Raw genomic sequence first — 20836 nt, 5'->3', positions numbered from 1 at the left:
ATAATTTCAACTCTTGAGCATCATGTAGATAATCATATGATCTACCCAAGACTTCAAATTCAAAGAGAAATGTCTCAGGGTCTTCGCTTCTTAATCCATGAAAGTTTGGAAGGATAGAGGGTGAGATATTTTTCATTGTTACAGTTGTATCTTCATCGAGGATTGGAAATCCAAAAGGTTTTGGATTTATATTCTCTCCTCTTCCTCTTCCTCCATCTCTTCCACCTCCTCTTCCTTGTCTTCCTCCTCAAATTCTAGGTTGTTCACCATTCAAATTATGTACCTCTCCTTCCCCTTCTGCACCCATTGTAGATTCCTCAGAACTAATGTCGGGTACTGATTCTGGTTCTAAGATTGGGTTTTCAATCTCCTCTAGTTCCTATGATTCTTCTATCAATGGTTTGAAGTAGATTTCTTGTTCCTCTTCTTCAATAGAAACTTCCAACTCTTGAGATAGAAGTTGTTCTCCAGTTGAAGATAGGAAAATTATTCATGTTGTCGGGGATGTGGGATCTTCTTCGATTACAACTTCTATTGATGAATATTTAGGTTGAATTTCGAATCTTAATACCACATGAAGTCTATGTTGGCCTGCTATGGATGGAATTCTAGTTTGTGTGGGCGGTGTGGCACTAGGAGGTCGTTGTGGAGTGAATGATGCTGTTGGAATCAAGCTCTTTCCTCTACCTACGAATCTACCCCTAGAGTCTCTTTCCCTATGCATATCATGTTTTTTTTTAAAGAAATCAAGACTTCTATTTACACTTCCCCAACAATGACACCAAAATTTTTAGTCAATTCATTGTTCTTAAATTGTTTACATAAATTATCGACCGAAGTTGGTAAACTTGTGAAGTCAAGTGCACTATATATGCTAGAAGCCTTTTTGAGTTTATTAAGATAATGATTGTGGATGGTTTCAAGGATTTTATTTGTTCCTATGTTCATAATGAAAACTAAAGATTTACAATACAATCAACTCTTGAAAAGGAAAGTAAGACAAGCTATCACGATCTTCTTTAACTGACTATTGTTAGTTACTATGTAAAATGATAAAAACAAATCTATCTAAAAACTAATGTTCTAGAAACATAATTACTTCTACTCTAAAAAGTATTACTTCTATTCAAAGATAAATTTATAAAGCAATCTATATTAAGGTCTATGCACTGCAATAAACAATCTTACTTGATATAATAAAAACAAAAGAAGAAATAATGTGATCTAAAAAAACATAATTACTTATGAAAGGAAGGAGATTTATGTACACAGTCCTATTTTAGAAAGCATGTAAATGATTTGAAATCGATAGAAAACAATAATGCAATTTTGAAAAAATTAATGAAATCAACCGAATTGGATAATAAGAAAATGAATGAACCTTGAGTATCTACAGGGGCCCTCGAAAAAGAAACAGGTTTATAACTCTTATCTCAATAGCTAACTATGCATGATATTCATAAGAATACTTCTTCAATTAAAAAGGAACAGAGTCATGGAACTTCAAACTGTCAATTACAAATTACATATATGTATGTGTGTTTCCTTTTCTATATATATAGAATTCGCGCCCAATAGTTTTGAGACTTTCATGCCTTAAAAAACTTAAAAGAAATCCTAATCTAAATGCTAATTTGATAATGGAAATTTTAATGCTTCTCGACGATTTTCTATTTGGAAAGAAAATCAGAGAGTCGTGATTGATTTGAACTCTCGTTGCTCTATTCATCCACGCGTTGACCTGCTTCCTTGACTGCGCCACTGGGCGATTCCCTTGATGATTTGGCTCGGGTGAATAGGAGGAGATCCATGAGGAGATCAATCCTTATATGCCCATGTGCTTCTTTTCTTGGCTGGCATACTGGAATCTAGCAAACCATGGAGATAGTTGCGAAATCATAAAACAACTGCAAATTCATGTTAATTTCGTAGCTATTACAATCTTTAACTTAATAATAAGGCACATTAATAAATATGAAAAATAATACATCTGAGTACCTTACCATGTCAAAATCTATAATTTTACTGTTTATTTGAGTTGATACTATTGATGAAAAGAGGAAAAATGGATGGAAATGGTGTCAAAAACAAAATAGTCATGAGACTCTATAGTTGACCATGGTTTATGATGGATGGCCATGGTTGATTTTCATATTGAGACAATCTTTGTCACAATTTGACATTGGATCATGGTTGGCCATGACTGACCATGGTTGATTTTCATATTGACCATGATTGACCATGGTTGACCATGGTTGACCATGGTTAACCATGGTTAACCATGGTTGATTTTCACGTTGAGATAATCTTTGTCACAATGCATCATTGGACCATGGTTGACCATGGTTGTCATAATGTGACGTTGGAACAAGATACAATCTTTGTCACAATGTGACCATGATTATTGACCATGGTTGACAATGATTGACCATGGTTGATTTTCATATTAAACCCTAGGATTAATATTTTAATCCCTATCAACAATATTATACGCTAGAAATATGAAACCTTATATTAATAAACCCAAGGGATTGATATTGTAAACCCAAGACACTAATAAACCCAAACGATTAATAGTAAAACCAAAGGGAATAATATTAAACCCAAGGAATTAATATTGTAAACCCAATGTATATAAACCCTATGATAAATATTATAAACCCTAAAATAAACATGATTTACCATGATTAATTTTCATATTGAGATAATCTTTGTCACAATGCGATGTTGGATCATGGTTGACCATGTTTGATTTTTATATTGAGACAATCTTTGTCACAATGCGACGTTGGAATATGGTTGACCATGGTTGATTTCCATAATGAGACAATCTTTGTCACAATGTGACATTGGGCCATGGTTTATTTCCAGAATGAGACAATCTTTGTCACAATGTGACATCGGACCATGGTTTACCATGATTGACCATGGTTGACCACGGTTGACGATAGTTGAAAATGGTTGATTTTCTTATTGAGACAATATTTATTACAATGTGATGTTACACCATGGTTGAAAATGATTATAAACCCAAGAGATTTATATTAAAACTTGGGATTAATATTATAAACCCTGTGAAAAATATTATACCTTAGGAATATGAACCCTTAGATAAATAAACTCAAGGGATTGATATTATAAACCCAAGGGAATAATATTAAACCCAATTGATTAATATTGTAAACCCAAGGTATATAAACCCTAAAATAAACATGGTTCACAATGGTTGAGCATGGTTTATTTCCATATTGAGATAATCCTTGTCACAATGCGACATTGGACCATGGTTGACAATGGTTGACCATGATTAATTTTCATATCGAGACAACATTTGTAATTATGCAATTAATAAACCCAAGAGATTAACAAACTCATGGAATTCATATTATAAAACAAATGGATTATAAACCCAAGGGATTTATATTAAACCCTATGATTAATATTATAAACACTATCAATAATATTATACCCTAGGAATATGAACCCTTGGATTAATAAACCCAAGGGATTAATAATATAAACACAAGGGGTTAATACTAAAACCCCAAGGGAATAATATTAAACACAAGAGATTAATATTGTAAAACCAAGGTATATAAGTTGTAAGATAAATATTATAAACCCTAAAACAAACATGATTGACCATGATTATAAACCCAATGTGTCACAATGGTGACCATCTTTGTCACAATGTGTCGTTGGACCATGGTTGACCATGGTTATAAACCTAGGGGATTATATTAAATCCTAGGATTAATGTTATAATCCCTATCAATAATATTATGCCCTAGGAATATGAACCCTTAGATTAACAAAATCAAGGAATTGATATTCTAAACCCAAGGGACTAATAAACCCAATGGATTAATACTAAAACCTAACAGATTATAAACCAAAGGGATTAATATTATAAACTCTATCAATAATATTACAACCTAGGAATATGAACCCTTAGATTAATAAACCCAAGGGATCGATATTATAAACCCAAGGGATTAGTATTGTAAACCCAAGGTATATAAGCTCTAAGATAAATATTATAAACCCTAAAATAAATATTGTTTACCATGGTTGACCATGATTATAAATCCAAATGATTTATATTAAACTTTAGGCTCAATATTTTAACCCTATGAATCATATTATACCCTAAGAATATGAACCCTTAAATTAATAAACCCAAGGGATTGATATTATCAAGACAAGGGAATAATAAACCTAAGGGATCAATACTAAAAACCTAAGGGATTATAAACCCAAGGTAATAATATTAAACCCAAGGGATTAATATTATAAACCGAAGGTATTTTAACTATAAAATAAGTATTATAAACCCAAAAATAAACATGCTTGACCATGGTTGATTTCCATATTGAGACAATCCTGGTCACAATGTGACATTGGACCATGGTTGACTATGCTTGACCGTGATTGATTTTCATATGGAGATAATATTTGTCGCAATGCGATTAATAAACCCAAGGGATTAATAAACACAAGGAATTTATATTATAAACCCAAGGGATTAATATTATAAACCTAAGAGATTGATATTATAAACCTAAGCTACTAATAAATGCAAGGAATTAATACTAAAAACCCAAAGGATTAATATTGTAAACCCAAGGTATATAAACCCTAAGATAAATATTATAAACCCTAAAAAAACCATGGTTGACTATGATTGACTGTGATTGATTTTCATATTGAGACAATCTTTTTCACATGTGATGTTGGACCATGGTTGACTATGGTTTATCATGGATGACCATGGTTGTCACAATGTGACATTGGACCATGAGACAATCTTTGTTACAATGTGAGCATGGTTATTGATGATCATTGATCATTATTGACCATGGTTGATTTTCATATCGAGACTATCATTGTCACAATGTAATGTTGGATAATGGTTGATGATGGTTGACCATGATTGACCATGGTTTATTTTCATATTGACCATGATTGAACATGGTTGACCATGGTTGACCATGATTGATCATGATTGATTTTCATATTGAGACAATCTTTTTCACATGCAACATTTGACCATGGTTGACCATGGATGACCGTGGTTTTCACAATGTGACATTGGACCACGAGACAATCTTTTTCACAATGTGACCATGGTTATTGATGATCATTGGTCATGATTGAGCATAGTTAACCATGGTTGATTTTCATATTGAGACAAACTTTGTGACAATTCGGCATTGGACCATGGTTGATGATGGTTGATGATGGGTATGATATTTATATTGAGACAATCTTTGTCACAATGCAACATTTGACCATGGTTTTCACAATTGGACATTGGACTATGAGACAATCTTTGTCCAAATGCGAGTTGGACCATAGTTGATGATGGTTGACCATGGTTGTGATTTTCATATTGAAACAATCTTTGTCACAATGTGATGTTGGACCATGGTTGACCATGATCGACCATGGTTTATTTTCATATTTACCATGATTGAACATGGTTGACCGTGGTTTACCATGATTGATCATGATTGATTTTCATATTGAGACAATATTTATCACAATGTAACATTTGACCATGGTTAATTTTCATATTGAGACAATCTTTGTCACAATCTGATGTTGGACCATGGTTGACCATGGTTAGCGATGGTTATGTTAGGGATTGATATTATAAACCCAAGGGATTAATACTAAAAACCCAAGAAATTATAAACCCAAGGGAATAGTATTAAACCCAATAGTTTAATATTATAAACCCAAGGGTTTAATATTATAAACCCAAGTTATATAAACCCTAAAAATATTATAAGCCTAAAATAAACATGGTTGACCATTATTGACCATGGTTGATTTTCATATTGACACAATCTTTGTCACAATGTGACATTGGACCATGATTGATTTTGATATTGAGATAATCTTTGTCACAATGTGACGTTAGACCATGGTTAACCATGGTTGAGCATGATTGACATGGTTGAGTATGGTTGATGATGGTTGGCCATGATTGATTTTCATATTGAGACAATATTTGTCACAATGTGATGTTGGACCATGGTTGACCATGACTGACTGTAGAGCCTCTATTCTACACCTACTTGTCTACCATTTTCCTCAGTTTTTCCTTATCTTTCCTTCACTTTTGCCTCATTTTCACTATAAAACCACCCAGATCATTACAGTAAGTGTCATTAAGCATGATCGAGCAAGTTTTGCTAATGGATGACTATTTGTTTAGATTTTGACTTATTTGCAGGAATCCCGCAGCTATCTGATGATCCTGCAGCTATCTGAAGATCCTGCAGCCTTTTTGTTAAACGCAATGTTCCACGTGTCGGTTTGCTAGATGAGCCACATGGGCACTTAGGTATCAACGTGCTCGAGGTTCCTCTCCCATTTTTCCAGCCATCCACGTCATCTTTACCCATGGTCAAAGCTGGTCAAGTTACGGTCAACTCAAGGCTGTTTAACGGTGATTGTGAGCTGCTTGGTCACGTCATCTTAAACGGTGACTTGTCCACGTTCTACAGGTGGCAGGGGACATGATCCAACATGGGATTCATTACCCATGACGACAGAACCACTAAACTCATCCACGCAGCCGTATGAAGTGTCAAGGGACCATAAATATGCATGACAGTTTGTTGTTTTTCAGTTAATTAGCTGTACGAGTAGGCTATCTTAGAAACCTCTATAAATAGCTGCGTCTGTGTACGCTCATTAGACTTTTTATCAAGTTGTAATTTTCTGAACTTGTGTTAAATTTAAGAGCATTGTGAACTCTGTTTTTTAGTGCTATCCTAGCACTCTGTTTTGTATACTTTTTGCAAATGGAGGAATAGACTTAGCACCGTTTTGAAGTTTCCAGATCTTTGAGTTTTCTTGTGGCTGAATGGACAGAGGGCCCCTGCTCATCTCAGCCTCTGTAAAGTATTTTATGTGCAGTATTTCTTTATTTTCTTATTCATTTCCTTAAGCATGTATAGTTTCATTTACTTGTTTTCCTTTCTTTCAAGCTGATCAATGTTATTTCTTTGCAGGTTTCTTTTAGCCCGGGATTTATTTTTATGTGTGTGTGTTTGCTTTACAAACTAATGGTATTTGAAGTTGACAAATTCAAGTGCTGCCTTTGTTTTTATAGCTGATTTTTAATCTTATTTCTCAAAGAGCTGCTAACACATGAATGATCTTCATCATAAACTGTTATCTTTTAAGATCAGAATATCACTAACTTGCAGCTAGTTTTGAGTGCTTTCTAGACTGTTCTTTCACTACTTTCTAACCATACTTTGCATAGTACATATGGCTGAAGTAGAGAGTTAGGAAGAGCAAAATATTACCACTAGTCTTTAAAGTAAAGTTTTGATTTTAAGTGCTTCTTAGACTATTCTTTCACTACTTTCTAATCATACTTTGCATAGTACATATGGCTGAAGTAGAGAATTAGAAAGAGCAAACCGTTATCATTAGTCTTTCAAGCCGATTTTTCTCACTTTTCTAATTCAACTTAAGCTACTTTCTATCCGTGCTTTACACAGTACATGTGCTTTGAAGCATCGAGTTAGAGAGAGATAATCTTTATTTTTGGGTTTTAAAAGTGACTTTCTTTTCTTTTATTAGCAGCAGCTTGAACGGTGTCTAGTGCCATTGGAAGTGGTCATTTGCTTTCTTATTTCAAGTCATTTCAGTTCACTTATTCCTTTCAAGCATTTCCTTTCAAGCAAGTAGTTAGAGATCACTAAACACACACTTTCACTCATTTAGGATTCACTCTACACACACACCATCACTCACTTGTTTATAAATTATCACTCCATCTTAGGAACATAATTAACCACAACAACACCCCAACGATAAGAAAAACTCTAAGAGGTTACTTAAGTACATATAGTACACCTTCACTTCATCAGCTTACGAGCCCCGGGTTGACAATAAATACTAGCAATTTAGATCACACTAAATTGACTAAACATTTTGGCGCCGTTGCCGGGGAAGTGAAATTAAGTAGCCATATTCTTAGAAAAAAAAAATTATAAAAAAATTTAAAGGAAAGAAGTTAATAGCCTATCTAAGTATGCTCTCCTCTTGCACTTTGAAGTGATCTGGAGGATCAGAAAGGAGAAAGTTATTGATTTAATAGTTTCTTGAGTATGCTCTCTTCTTGCACCTAGAGTGAACTGGAAGATCAGAAAAAGAACTATTTAACTTGACTTGAAGATAAAATAAAAAATGACATGCATAGAGCTATAGATTCTAGGGGAAGGTTTTTAGCTAGAGCTCGAAGTTCAATTTTTACAAGTCCATCTGCTTCAAGAGATAGACAAGAGACACCTCCCTTATCTCCAACCGAAACTCCTAGTCCTGAAATTCAAGAGCCAAGAGTTGACTCTCCTATACCTTCTATTGAGTTTGAACTAGGAAGAGACTCTTCTCTTTCTCCTACAAGAAAACCAATTGTAATTGAGGAAATAGACTCACCTGAGGAGGAAGGAGAAATCTCTTCTCATTCACCCTTTGTAGAAGAACCAAAAGATTTTGAAATCCCTAGGAGAATCATCATGGCAGAGGAAGAAGGAGGTGGTAGAGGTAGAGGTAGAGGAGGAGGAAATAACAATAATAATGGAGGAGGTAGAGGTCCCATAGGAGGAAATAGAGATGGGGATAATTCATTTGGGTTTCCCATTGTTAATGAGGACTCCTGAGCCACCATGAAAAACATATCACCATCCGTCCTCCCAAATTTTCATGGATTAAGAACTGAGGACCCTGAAACATTCTTGTTTGAATTTGAAGTTGTGTGTCGAACCTATGACTATCTGGATGATACTCAGAAACTCAAACTGTTCCCATCAACATTAAAAGATCAAGCTTTGAAATGGTTCATGGGGTTACTTACTCAATCCATTAGGACCTGGGATGAAATGAAACAAACCTTTTTGGATAGGTATTTGGACTATTGTATGCCTACTAATCATAAGGATGAGGTTTTTAAAATGATGCAAAAAGAAGATGAGAGCCTAGAAGATTTACTTGAGAGATTTCAATATAACTTAAAAAGAGCAAAGATGAGCAGCCTGGATGAAGAGACCTTAAAAGCCCTCTTATTAAAAGCCATTAGGGATGAATGGATAGATATCTTAAACATGATGGGGAAAGGGGATATCTCTCAACTTTCTCTCAATGATATAGCAGAACTTTGTATCCATCTCTCAAGGGGCAAATCAAAAACTCAAAAAGGGCCTAGAGATCCTTCTCTCCTTAGGGCAAATAAATCTGCAACAGGATCCGTGAGTAGGGCTGAAATCGGTAATATGCTAGATGAATTTAAAACTGACATCTTAGGGAGTCTTAGTGAACAAATTGATACCCTTAAGATCCAAAACAAAAAAAAAGCAGAAGCCGAGGCTATGACCATTTTTTGCCCGAAGTGTAGAAAGAAGCATGCTTTAAGGGAATGTCCCTTGGAAGCAAATGTTGTAGAAACATGTGTCATTTGCTCAGAAACTCATGAGACCAAGGAATGTCCTTCAATCCCTGGCCTCAAAGCAGTCTTTCAAGAAGATCCAAGTACACTTGAATCTCTCTGTTTCGTTGCAAGGAGACCTTGGCAAGGACAACAGAATCAAGGGTTTAACAACTCTATGAATTCTCAATCCCAACCAAATTGGAATCCTTGGCAACAACCTTGGCCTCAACCACAAAATCCTTTCCAAGCATGGTTGCAAAGCATGCAAATGCAAAATCCTTATGGGAGATTTGCCCAATTCTATCAATACCCTCAATTTCAAAATCAGCAAGCTCCCCAACTTCCAAATCAAGGTCAACAATTGTCATTACTTTCCCTCAACAACAACCTCCTCCACAAAATCAAAATTCTCAACTCTTGTTACAATCTCAACAGAGGCCAAATCAACTTCCCTCTCAACCTCAACCAAACCCCAATAATAGGAATCCTCAAAGTGCTTATGTGATGGAAGGTCAACCACTCATGGAAGGTCAACCATTCCCTACCTATATGGTTGTTCCTCTCAATGAGGTCCAACTCAGATCAGGTAGAATCCTAGACCAACCTTCTACAAGTGCTCAACAACCAAGCATTTCTGAGGAAGAATCTCTCAAAGCCAATAAGGGTTCTGAAGTATCCCTTCAAAACCCAAGCATTAAAGAAAAAGAAAAAGAATCAACTCCCTTAGTAGAACAACCCACATCTTCAGCCATTCCTCCTTTTCCTGAAAGATTGCAAATTGATAAAGGAGTGGAGAAGCAGATTTGGTTGCCTGACTATAGCTTTCTAGATGAATTGAAAAATGTCTGTATCAAGATTCCCTTGTTAACAGCCATTAAGGAGATTCCCATTCTAGCAAAGACAATAAAGGAGATGAGTTTGAAAAAAACAATAAAAAGAACCAGAGATACCAAAAGGATACATCTAGTTGGAAAAATTGCAGACATTATGATGGGTAAAATTACCATGCAAAAATATGTAGATCCCGGTAGTCCTATTGTCAAAACTCATATTAATGGGGTTGAAATCCCAAATACCTTGATTGAATTAGGAGCTGCTATCAATATCATGAGTAGACAGACCATGGATCAGTTAAAACTTCCTAACCTTCTCTTTACACCTACTTTGCTGCAACTTGCAGATAGATCAATCATTAAACCTGATGGTGTATTAGAAGATATACCTGTCTCTCTAGATTCTTGGGAATATCCAGTTGATTTTATGATTTTAACTCCCAAGAACAATCTAGGAGGACATCCTCTTATTTTAGGAAGACCTTGGCTGGCCACAGCTGATGCTTTCATAAGTTGTAGGTCTGGGGACATGTACATATCAGATGGTAATTCTACCAAGAAATTCAACTTGTATCCTCCCGCAAAGGCAATAACAGAAATAGGAGAAGATGAGTGGATTGATGATGAGGATACCCTTCAACCTGTTCTAACCATCTCTGAGATTAGTGAGGACAGTCAAATTCTAAATACATTAGAAAATTTTGAGATACCTTTAGAATATGACTCTTCACAGTTTCAGTTAGATGCAGACATTGAATATCTCTCCTCTAGACAAATGTCTCTCTTCTCAATGGAAGAGTTTGGTAGTTCTACAGTTGAAATCTTTCCAGGAAGAACATTGAACATTAACAAGAAATTGGAAGGACTACAACAAGAAGAATTAACTAAACTGTTGCAAAAACATTCCACTGCCTTTGCATGGGAATACACTGACATGAAAGGAATCGACCCTAAGACTTGTATTCATCACATTTATATTGAAGAAAAAAGCAGACCTATTAGGCAGCCACAAAGACGGATGAATCCAAATCTTAGGGAAATTGTGAAAGAAGAACTTCAGAAATTGCTCAAGGTAAACTTCATTTACCCCATTTCAGATAGCCAATGGGTCTCTCCCTTGGTTATAGTGCCCAAAAAGAATGGTAAATGGAGAGTTTGCATTGACTATCGAGAATTGAACAAGGCAACTTTAAAAGATCATTTTCCTCTACCTTTTATTGATCAGGTACTAGACACTTTAGCAGGTAAAAAGTATTTCTCATTCTTGGATGGTTTTAGTGGTTACAATCAGATTCAGGTAGCACCTGAAGATCAAGACAAAACCACCTTTACTTGTCCTTGGGGAACTTTTGCCTACCGAGTACTCCCTTTTGGATTGTGCAATGCACCCGCTACATTTCAAAGGGCTGTACTAGGAATTTTTTCAGATCTGATTCATGATTGTGTAGAGGTATACATGGACGATTTCACAGTTTATGGTAATACATTTGAAGAAGCTTTGGCAAATTTGGAAAAAGTACTGGTAAGATGTAAGGAAACAAATCTTTCTTTAAGTCATGAAAAGTGTTTTATGATGTTTACTGAAGGGATTGTTTTAGGACATCATATTTCAGGAGATGGAATCAAAGTTGATAGATCTAAAGTAGAAGTCATCTCTAAGTTACCTGTTCCAAATTGCCAAAGAGATGTTAGAAGTTTTCTTGGATTTACTGGTTATTATAGGAGATTTATTGAAAACTTCACTAAAATAGCATCCCCTCTTTTCAAACTCCTTACTAAAGATTGTGAATTTAAGTGGGATCCTGAATGTCAATCTGCCTTTGAAGCCTTAAAGACTAGAATATCTGAAGCACCCATTCTAAGGGGTCCAAATTGGAAACTCCCTTTTCACATTTCTACTGATGCTTCAGATACAGCTTTAGGAGCTGTTTTGGGACAAAAGGATTTGATCCCTTATGCCATTTATTACACAAGTAAGAATTTGACTCCTACTGAGTTAAATTACACTGTTACTGAAAAGGAATTTCTAGTCGTTGTTCATGTGATAAACAAGTTTAGACACTACATAACCGGCTATGAAACCTTTGTCCACACTGATCACTCTGCCATTAGATACCTCATGAACAAACCAGTCACTAATGGTAGAGTTACAAGATGGCTTTTGCTTTTACAAGAATTCAACATAACTGTGTTAGATCGACCAGGTAAACAGAACACAGTAGCTGACTTCTTGTCTAGAATCCAAAACACTAATGAGGACTCTCCTGTAGAGGATAAATTTCCAGATGAGTATTTGTTTGCAGTAACTACCAAAACCCCTTGGTATGCTGATATTGCTAATTATTTAGTTACTGGAAAGTTACCTTTACATTTATTTCCTAATGAGAAAAGGAAAATCATTCAGGATAGTTCACATTATTCTTGGATTTCTAATGAATTGTTCAGAACAGGGCCAGATTTGATGATCAGAAGATGTGTACGGGAGGATGAAATGCCTGACATCCTTAAGGCATGTCATGACGAACCTTGTGGCAGACATTTTTCTGATAAGAGGACTGCCTATAAAATCCTTTCATCAGGATATTATTGGCCTTCTCTCTTTAAGGATGCGAAGCAATATGTTAAAAGGTGTGACAGTTGTCAGAGAATTGGGAGACCAACTCTTTCAAATGAAATGCTACTTCAGCCACAGGTATGCATCGAACCTTTCGAGAAATGGGCTCTAGATTTTGTTGGACCAATTAATCCGCCATCCAAACAAAATAGATATATATTGGTTTGTACTGATTATGTTACCAAGTGGGTAGAAGCTATAGCATTAACTTCTGCTACTGAAAATTTAGTTGTTCAATTTCTTTTCAAGGATATTTTCACCCGTTTTGGTGTCCCAAGAGAAATTGTAACAGATCAGGGAAGCCAATTTACATCAAGGATGATAGAGAAGCTGATGGAGGAATATAAGATCAAGCATAGAACATCTACTCCATACCATCCGCAAGCGAATGGTCAAGTAGAATCTACAAATAAAGTTCTTGAAAGCATCATCACAAAGACTGTTCATCTTCATAGAAGAGATTGGGCAGAAAGGCTTCCTGAAGCCTTATGGGCCTATAGAACTACATGGAGGAACACCACAGGACATTCTCCCTATGAACTTGTTTATGGGAAGGAAGTCCTGTTCCCCATTGAGTTCCAAATCAAGACCTTCAAGACAGCAGTTCAATTGGGGATGAGCTTATCAGAAGCCCAGAAGCACAGAATGGACCAGTTAAACGAACTAGATGAAATGAGACAAGATGCAATTCTAAGGACCGATCTAGTTCAGCACCAAAGAAGCAAATGGCATGATCAACATATCAAAGAAAAGAAGTTTCAAAAAGGTGATTGGGCACTCTTGTTTGATTCAAAATTTAAGGACTTCAAAGGAAAATTTCAAACTCATTGGCTTGGGCCATATGAGATTGATGAAGTCTTTAATAATGGAGCAGTTAGAGTGAAGACTATTGATGAACTTCAAACTCCCTTTATTGTGAATGGCCACCGGTTGAAAGTTTACCACAAGCCACTCTCAAAAGAGGAGTTTGTTAAGTTATTCCAAAGCGATTCTGAAATGAGGCTGGTGGAGAAGAATTCTTCTCCCCCATCAGCCTAATCTCTGTTTCTTTCAAATTCAATGAAAAAAAAAAAAAAAGAAAAAAAAAGAAAAAAATAAATAAATGTATGAGCCTGAAAACCAATCTCTGATTGGCAGTCTCATGCAGAAAACATGAGGTGAAAATCAGGGTCACCTGACACCTCATGTTTTCCATCTCTCTCTCTTTCATCTCATTCCATTTATTCCATCTCACCATTTCCTTCCATCTCACCATCCTCACTCCACCTCACTGCTTTCCACCCACTCATTCATTCATTCATTCCATCTCATTTCATTAATAAAGTTTTTTTTGGCAACTAAAGTATTTTATGCAGCTGGAAGACTTCATTACAGTTCCTGCAGCTATTTGACAATTCTGCAGCCGTTTAGCCTTTCTGCAGCCTTCTGCACCTGCACAAGAAACACAGTTCGTTTGAAGAAAATATGTACAGTTCAAAATCATCAAAGACAAGGAGGAAAGAATCATGTGCTAGCAATAAAGTTAACAAAAGGTTAGTAGCAAATTATCAGAAGCCAAATCGAATGCGGATCTGTCCGAGGTATGTTTAAAATTTTAAACCTATAGTTATTTCATTACGCGGAATTTTCTGGATTATGTCTTGTTGGCCACTAATTGTAATGATTACCCATTTTCTTTTCCCACGAGACCACAACTCTACGAATCCTCCACGTCTATCAGCTCATAATACCCATGATTTTTGAAATCACATATGGCTGTTTCTGTCATTAAGGTCTCGTACCCTAATGACGTAACCTACCGTATTACGTCTCTCAGTTCTCATCCCGCAGCCATGTGTCAATCCACAGCGGGAATCGGAGAATATAGCCGTTCCATTCATCATCTCGAAACCCTCTGCGCTCATAACACTCCATTCCTCGCTATCATCTCCCTTATTCCGTTTCACTCACTACGATTACCTCCATAAACCATACTCTGTCTTTCCCTCTGCTGTATAGCCAGTAAACGTGTGATACAGTTGTATTACGACTGCTAGTCACCGTTTCACTGTGTTCACGTTGTTATCCACCACTTAACTCTGATTCAAGCCGTGAATTCTCGGTGTCTGAGGCTGTTGATGCACCCATATATCCTCTGTTCCACAAAGTCTGAACAGGAACCGAGGAATTATTGTGTAAAGTCACCATCAAAGTCGTGTTTTAAGCAGAGCTGAGGAGTCGATGGGAAAACTTTTAAGAGCTGAACTAGAAGGTTCGAAATTCTTGGAGGCATACCCTCAGGTTGAGGAGGCATTGCAAAAAGCCAATTGGCTACAATGCATCAAGAAGTTCAAGGGCTACCACAAAGAAGTAACAAAAACCTTTGCAAGGTCATTTCAGGATAAAAACAGTCAAGTAGAGGTGGGTGATTTAACATTTGCAGTCAGTGAAGGAAGCATAGCAAGGGCTACATCTCTTCCACAAACCGGTGAGCGTTGGTTCAAAAACCGGGCAGTCCAGGATCAACAATGGAAGCGGATTTTTAAAAACCCAGGTATGAATACAAGTGTTTTCACCAAAGGAATCCCTATCTCTCATGTTAAAGAAGAATGGAAAGATCTACTGTTATTAGTGCAAAATTTTTTTACATGTGAAGGGAGATTTGGGGTTTTATACGTCTATCATGGGAAAATTATGCAGCAATTTCAAGGAGAACATGATATAAATCTTCCCTACTTCCTATTCCAAAGCCTTAGGAAGATGTGTTCCATGGCTCAAAAGAATCCACGAAACATAGAAGCTTACCTCTGTCACCATAGTCTTGTTAAGTTATTGATAGAAGACCAATTAAAAGAAAAACAAGACACATGGGAGAAATTCCTTGTAAGGAACCATTTTTAAGAACCTGGAGAATCTTCTATACCTAGGAAAAGCAGAAGGAAGAGAAAAGAAAGTATCTCTGAGACTGTTCAAGGACAAACTGTAGAGGAAATAGAAGTATATCATCCTGAACCTGAGATTGAACCTACTGAAGACAATGCTCAAGAGATTATCTCAGAAACCCTCGCTGAACTTGCCAAAGAAGCTGCCAAAAAGAGAAGAGAAGATAAAAAGAAACAGAAACAAGACAAAGGAAAATCCGTAATTCAAGGAATTGATCAGACTCCAGAGCATTCTAGTGATGAAGAAAGAGATAGCCAGCCCTTAGCACAAAGGGTAGCTAAACTCCATGAGAAAATTGCCCTCTCCAAGAAAGTAAAAGTACAAAAACCAAGGAAAAAGGCACAAAAAGAAACACAGAATGCTGCCACTATAAGAAGGAGTAGTAGATTGCAGAATAAAAGGAAAGCCACAAGGACACTCTTCGTTGATCTAAGCACACCTGAGAAGGGTGCTACAAAAACAGACCTTGAGGATAGTCCACAACGTGAGGCAGCTACTCCTCCAAGGGAGGACAGTCCATTTCAGCCGGAGTTTGAAACTGAAATTGAGCATGCACCCAGTCCAAGAAAATCACCAATGATTGATCCAGCGCAGCAAGAAGCATACAACTATTTTGAAACATTGGAGCAGAACATTGCTGGCCCAAGTAATGTCATACCTCATGAGCAGCAAATAGACTTACTCAAGCAAGAGATCTATGAACTTGAGGTGCTAAACCGTCACATAAAACAGAGAAATGAAGAAATGAAGCAGCAAGCTGATATTGCCAAAGCAATCCAAGATAACACCTTTCTTCACATGAGCATGTGGCAGAAGAAACACAGCAGACTCAAGAAGAGATGTAGAAGGCTGAACAGAGCCTTAATCAATTTGAAATTCAGATGCATGTTCAAGAGACCAAAGGTTAATGTTTCCACACAAAGGAAGAGGAGGAGTTTGGATGTCTTAGCTGAGGCATCCCAGCAGGTGGATTGAATTGTGTTTTCATTGCATGAGGACATGCAATACCCTCGGAGTGGGGGTATGTAGAGCCTCTATTCTACACCTACTTGTCTACCATTTTCCTCAGTTTTTCCTTATCTTTCCTTCACTTTTGCCTCATTTTCACTATAAAACCACCCAGATCATTACAGTAAGTGTCATTAAGCATGATCGAGCAAGTTTTGCTAATGGATGACTATTTGTTTAGATTTTGACTTATTTGCAGGAATCCCGCAGCTATCTGATGATCCTGCAGCTATCTGAAGATCCTGCAGCCTTTTTGTTAAACGCAATGTTCCACGTGTTGGTTTGCTAGATGAGCCACATGGGCACTTAGGTATCAACGTGCTCGAGGTTCCTCTCCCATTTTTCCAGCCATCCACGTCATCTTTACCCATGGTCAAAGCTGGTCAAGTTACGGTCAACTCAAGGCTGTTTAACGGTGATTGTGAGCTGCTTGGTCACGTCATCTTAAACGGTGACTTGTCCACGTTCTACAGGTGGCAGGGGACATGATCCAACATGGGATTCATTACCCATGACGACAGAACCACTAAACTCATCCACGCAGCCGTATGAAGTGTCAAGGGACCATAAATATGCATGACAGTTTGTTGTTTTTCAGTTAATTAGCTGTACGAGTAGGCTATCTTAGAAACCTCTATAAATAGCTGCGTCTGTGTACGCTCATTAGACTTTTTATCAAGTTGTAATTTTCTGAACTTGTGTTAAATTTAAGAGCATTGTGAACTCTGTTTTTTAGTGCTATCCTAGCACTCTGTTTTGTATACTTTTTGCAAATGGAGGAATAGACATAGCACCGTTTTGAAGTTTCCAGATCTTTGAGTTTTCTTGTGGCTGAATGGACAGAGGGCCCCTGCTCATCTCAGCCTCTGTAAAGTATTTTATGTGCAGTATTTCTTTATTTTCTTATTCATTTCCTTAAGCATGTATAGTTTCATTTACTTGTTTTCCTTTCTTTCAAGCTGATCAGTGTTATTTCTTTGCAGGTTTCTTTTAGCCCGGGATTTATTTTTATGTGTGTGTGTTTGCTTTACAAACTAATGGTATTTGAAGTTGACAAATTCAAGTGCTGCCTTTGTTTTTATAGCTGATTTTTAATCTTATTTCTCAAAGAGCTGCTAACACATGAATGATCTTCGTCATAAACTGTTATCTTTTAAGATCAGAATATCACTAACTTGCAGCTAGTTTTGAGTGCTTTCTAGACTGTTCTTTCACTACTTTCTAACCATACTTTGCATAGTACATATGGTTGAAGTAGAGAGTTAGGAAGAGCAAAATATTACCACTAGTCTTTAAAGTAAAGTTTTGATTTTAAGTGCTTCTTAGACTATTCTTTCACTACTTTCTAATCATACTTTGCATAGTACATATGGCTGAAGTAGAGAATTAGAAAGAGCAAACCGTTATCATTAGTCTTTCAAGCCGATTTTTCTCACTTTTCTAATTCAACTTAAGCTACTTTCTATCCGTGCTTTACACAGTACATGTGCTTTGAAGCATCGAGTTAGAGAGAGATAATCTTTATTTTTGGGTTTTAAAAGTGACTTTCTTTTCTTTTATTAGCAGCAGCTTGAACGGTGTCTAGTGCCATTGGAAGTGGTCATTTGCTTTCTTATTTCAAGTCATTTCAGTTCACTTATTCCTTTCAAGCAAGTAGTTAGAGATCACTAAACACACACTTTCACTCATTTAGGATTCACTCTACACACACACCATCACTCACTTGTTTATAAATTATCACTCCATCTTAGGAACATAATTAACCACAACAACACCCCAACGATAAGAAAAACTCTAAGAGGTTACTTAAGTACATATAGTACACCTTCACTTCATCAGCTTACGAGCCCCGGGTTGACAATAAATACTAGCAATTTAGATCACACTAAATTGACTAAACACTGACCATGGTTTATTTTCATATTGACCATGATTAACCATGGTTGACCATGTTTGACCATAGTTTATTTTCATATTGACCATGATTGACTATGGTTGACCATGGTTGTCATATTGTGATGCCGGACCAAGAGACAATCTTTGTCACAATGTGACCATGCTTATTGACCATGGTTGACCATGATTGACCATGTTTGACCATGGTTGATTTTCATATTGAGACAATCTTTGTTACAATGCGACGTTGGACCATGGTTGACCATGGTTGATTTTCATATTGAGACAACCTTTGTCATAATGTCAAGTTGGACCATTGTAGACCATGGTTAACAATGATTGACAATAATTGACATGGTCTACCATGTTTCACCAATGCTGAGCATGATTTATTTTCATATTGAGAAAATCCAATGATAAACGCTAAGATAGATATTATAAACCAACGTATATAATCCCTATGATAAATATTATAAACGGTAAAATAAACATGGTTGACCATGGTTGATTTTCATATTGCGGCAATCTTTGTCGCAATGCAATATTGGACCATGGCTGACCATCATTGATTTTCATATTGAGATAAACTTTGTCACAATGTGACGTTGAACCATGGTTGGCCATGCTTGACCATTGTTGATTTTCATATTGAAACAATCTTTCTCATATTTAGAAAATATTTATTTTTGACAAAGAATCTTTTGGTAAAAATAATATAGGAGAAAATCTTGTCGATGTGTTTCGAATCAACTAATTTGGTTCAGCATCAAGACAAGATGAGGAGCCTGATCTAGGCATCAAAATGAATAGATGTAGAGAAAAGCCAACTAGCCGTTAGATTCTAACGACTAGTTTGACTCAGTTTTTTTTATTAATATTAATCAAAATTATTAATATTAATTAATATTTTTTTTATTATATATATTTTTAGAAATTTTATTTAACAATTACAATACCAATTAGATTGAAAAATTACAATATGAATTAAATTAATAAATTAATCGAAGAAGAAAATAAATAAATAAATAAATATTTCTAAAAATTATATATATATGTATAATAAACCAAGTTAAATAAAAATATATTTTAATATTTTTAAATAATTATTAAATTAAACATTAAAAATGGTTTATTTTAATTATATTTATCAAATATAATAAAGATTATTTAATGATTTTATTGATAACGTTTTGTAAGGAAAGCCTTAAAATCACATTCATATGGTATATCGGATTATCAATAATCTTTTTAAATTGTCAAAAAAAATAAAATTATATACATTATATTTATCTTAATTTATACATTATAATATTTTATTTATTTATCTAAATTACGATTTAAATATATTTAGGATCATAACAATTTACTGTCATTGTCACATCTCTCTTTTTACCCCAAAAAAAATAAAATAAAAACAATAGTTAAAAGAGTGCCACTTAAGGTTTTGAAGCCTTTAGATCTTCTTATGTTTTATCGTCACTATGCTTTTTGAAGTCTCCAGATCTTTTATGTTCTATCGTTGCTATGTTTTTTGAAGCCTCTAGATCTTTTTATGTTTTATCGTCACTATGCTTTATTATTTAATACAATTTGAGTGGATATAATGGTTAAGAGCATGTGTTTCCTCTTAAGGAGTTACGGGTTCAAAACTAGAGGAGAAGAGTATGTATGCCTTCGTAGACTTAGCCATCAAATCGCTGCACGAAGATGGGTCTGTTGTCCCACAAACAAGAAGGTCTAATACCCTAGCTAAAGACTGTGCTGAATTGATATGCATCATTTTCCACTAACCTATATCAACCACTTAGAAAACATTTATTTGCAACTTTGGTAAAAAATATTCTTCAATAAAAGTGTTAGTGTTGTGAATTATCTTCAAACAAAAAACATCTATGTACAAATCAAATAAATATTTAATAAAAAATAGATTTCAATGTAGCTAAACAGTTTAAACGAATTATTCTGAAACATCCATTCACAAACCTAATAAAAAAATAAATTTAAATATATCAAAACAATTTAAATGAAGTGTGACTTCTGCCTCCTCTGATCCTTCCATTCCATTTTAGAAATGCTTCAAACTCAAAATTATAATTATATATATATATATAT

The sequence above is a fragment of the Pinus tabuliformis genome, chromosome 5_2 (genome assembly GCF_031772625.1).
Source record: "Pinus tabuliformis cultivar Carrire ecotype Pingquan chromosome 5_2, CPIR1, whole genome shotgun sequence".
Classification (NCBI taxonomy): domain Eukaryota; kingdom Viridiplantae; phylum Streptophyta; class Pinopsida; order Pinales; family Pinaceae; genus Pinus; species Pinus tabuliformis.
The sequence above is the reverse complement of the archived record's forward strand: the minus strand, read 5'-3'. Positions refer to the sequence as shown.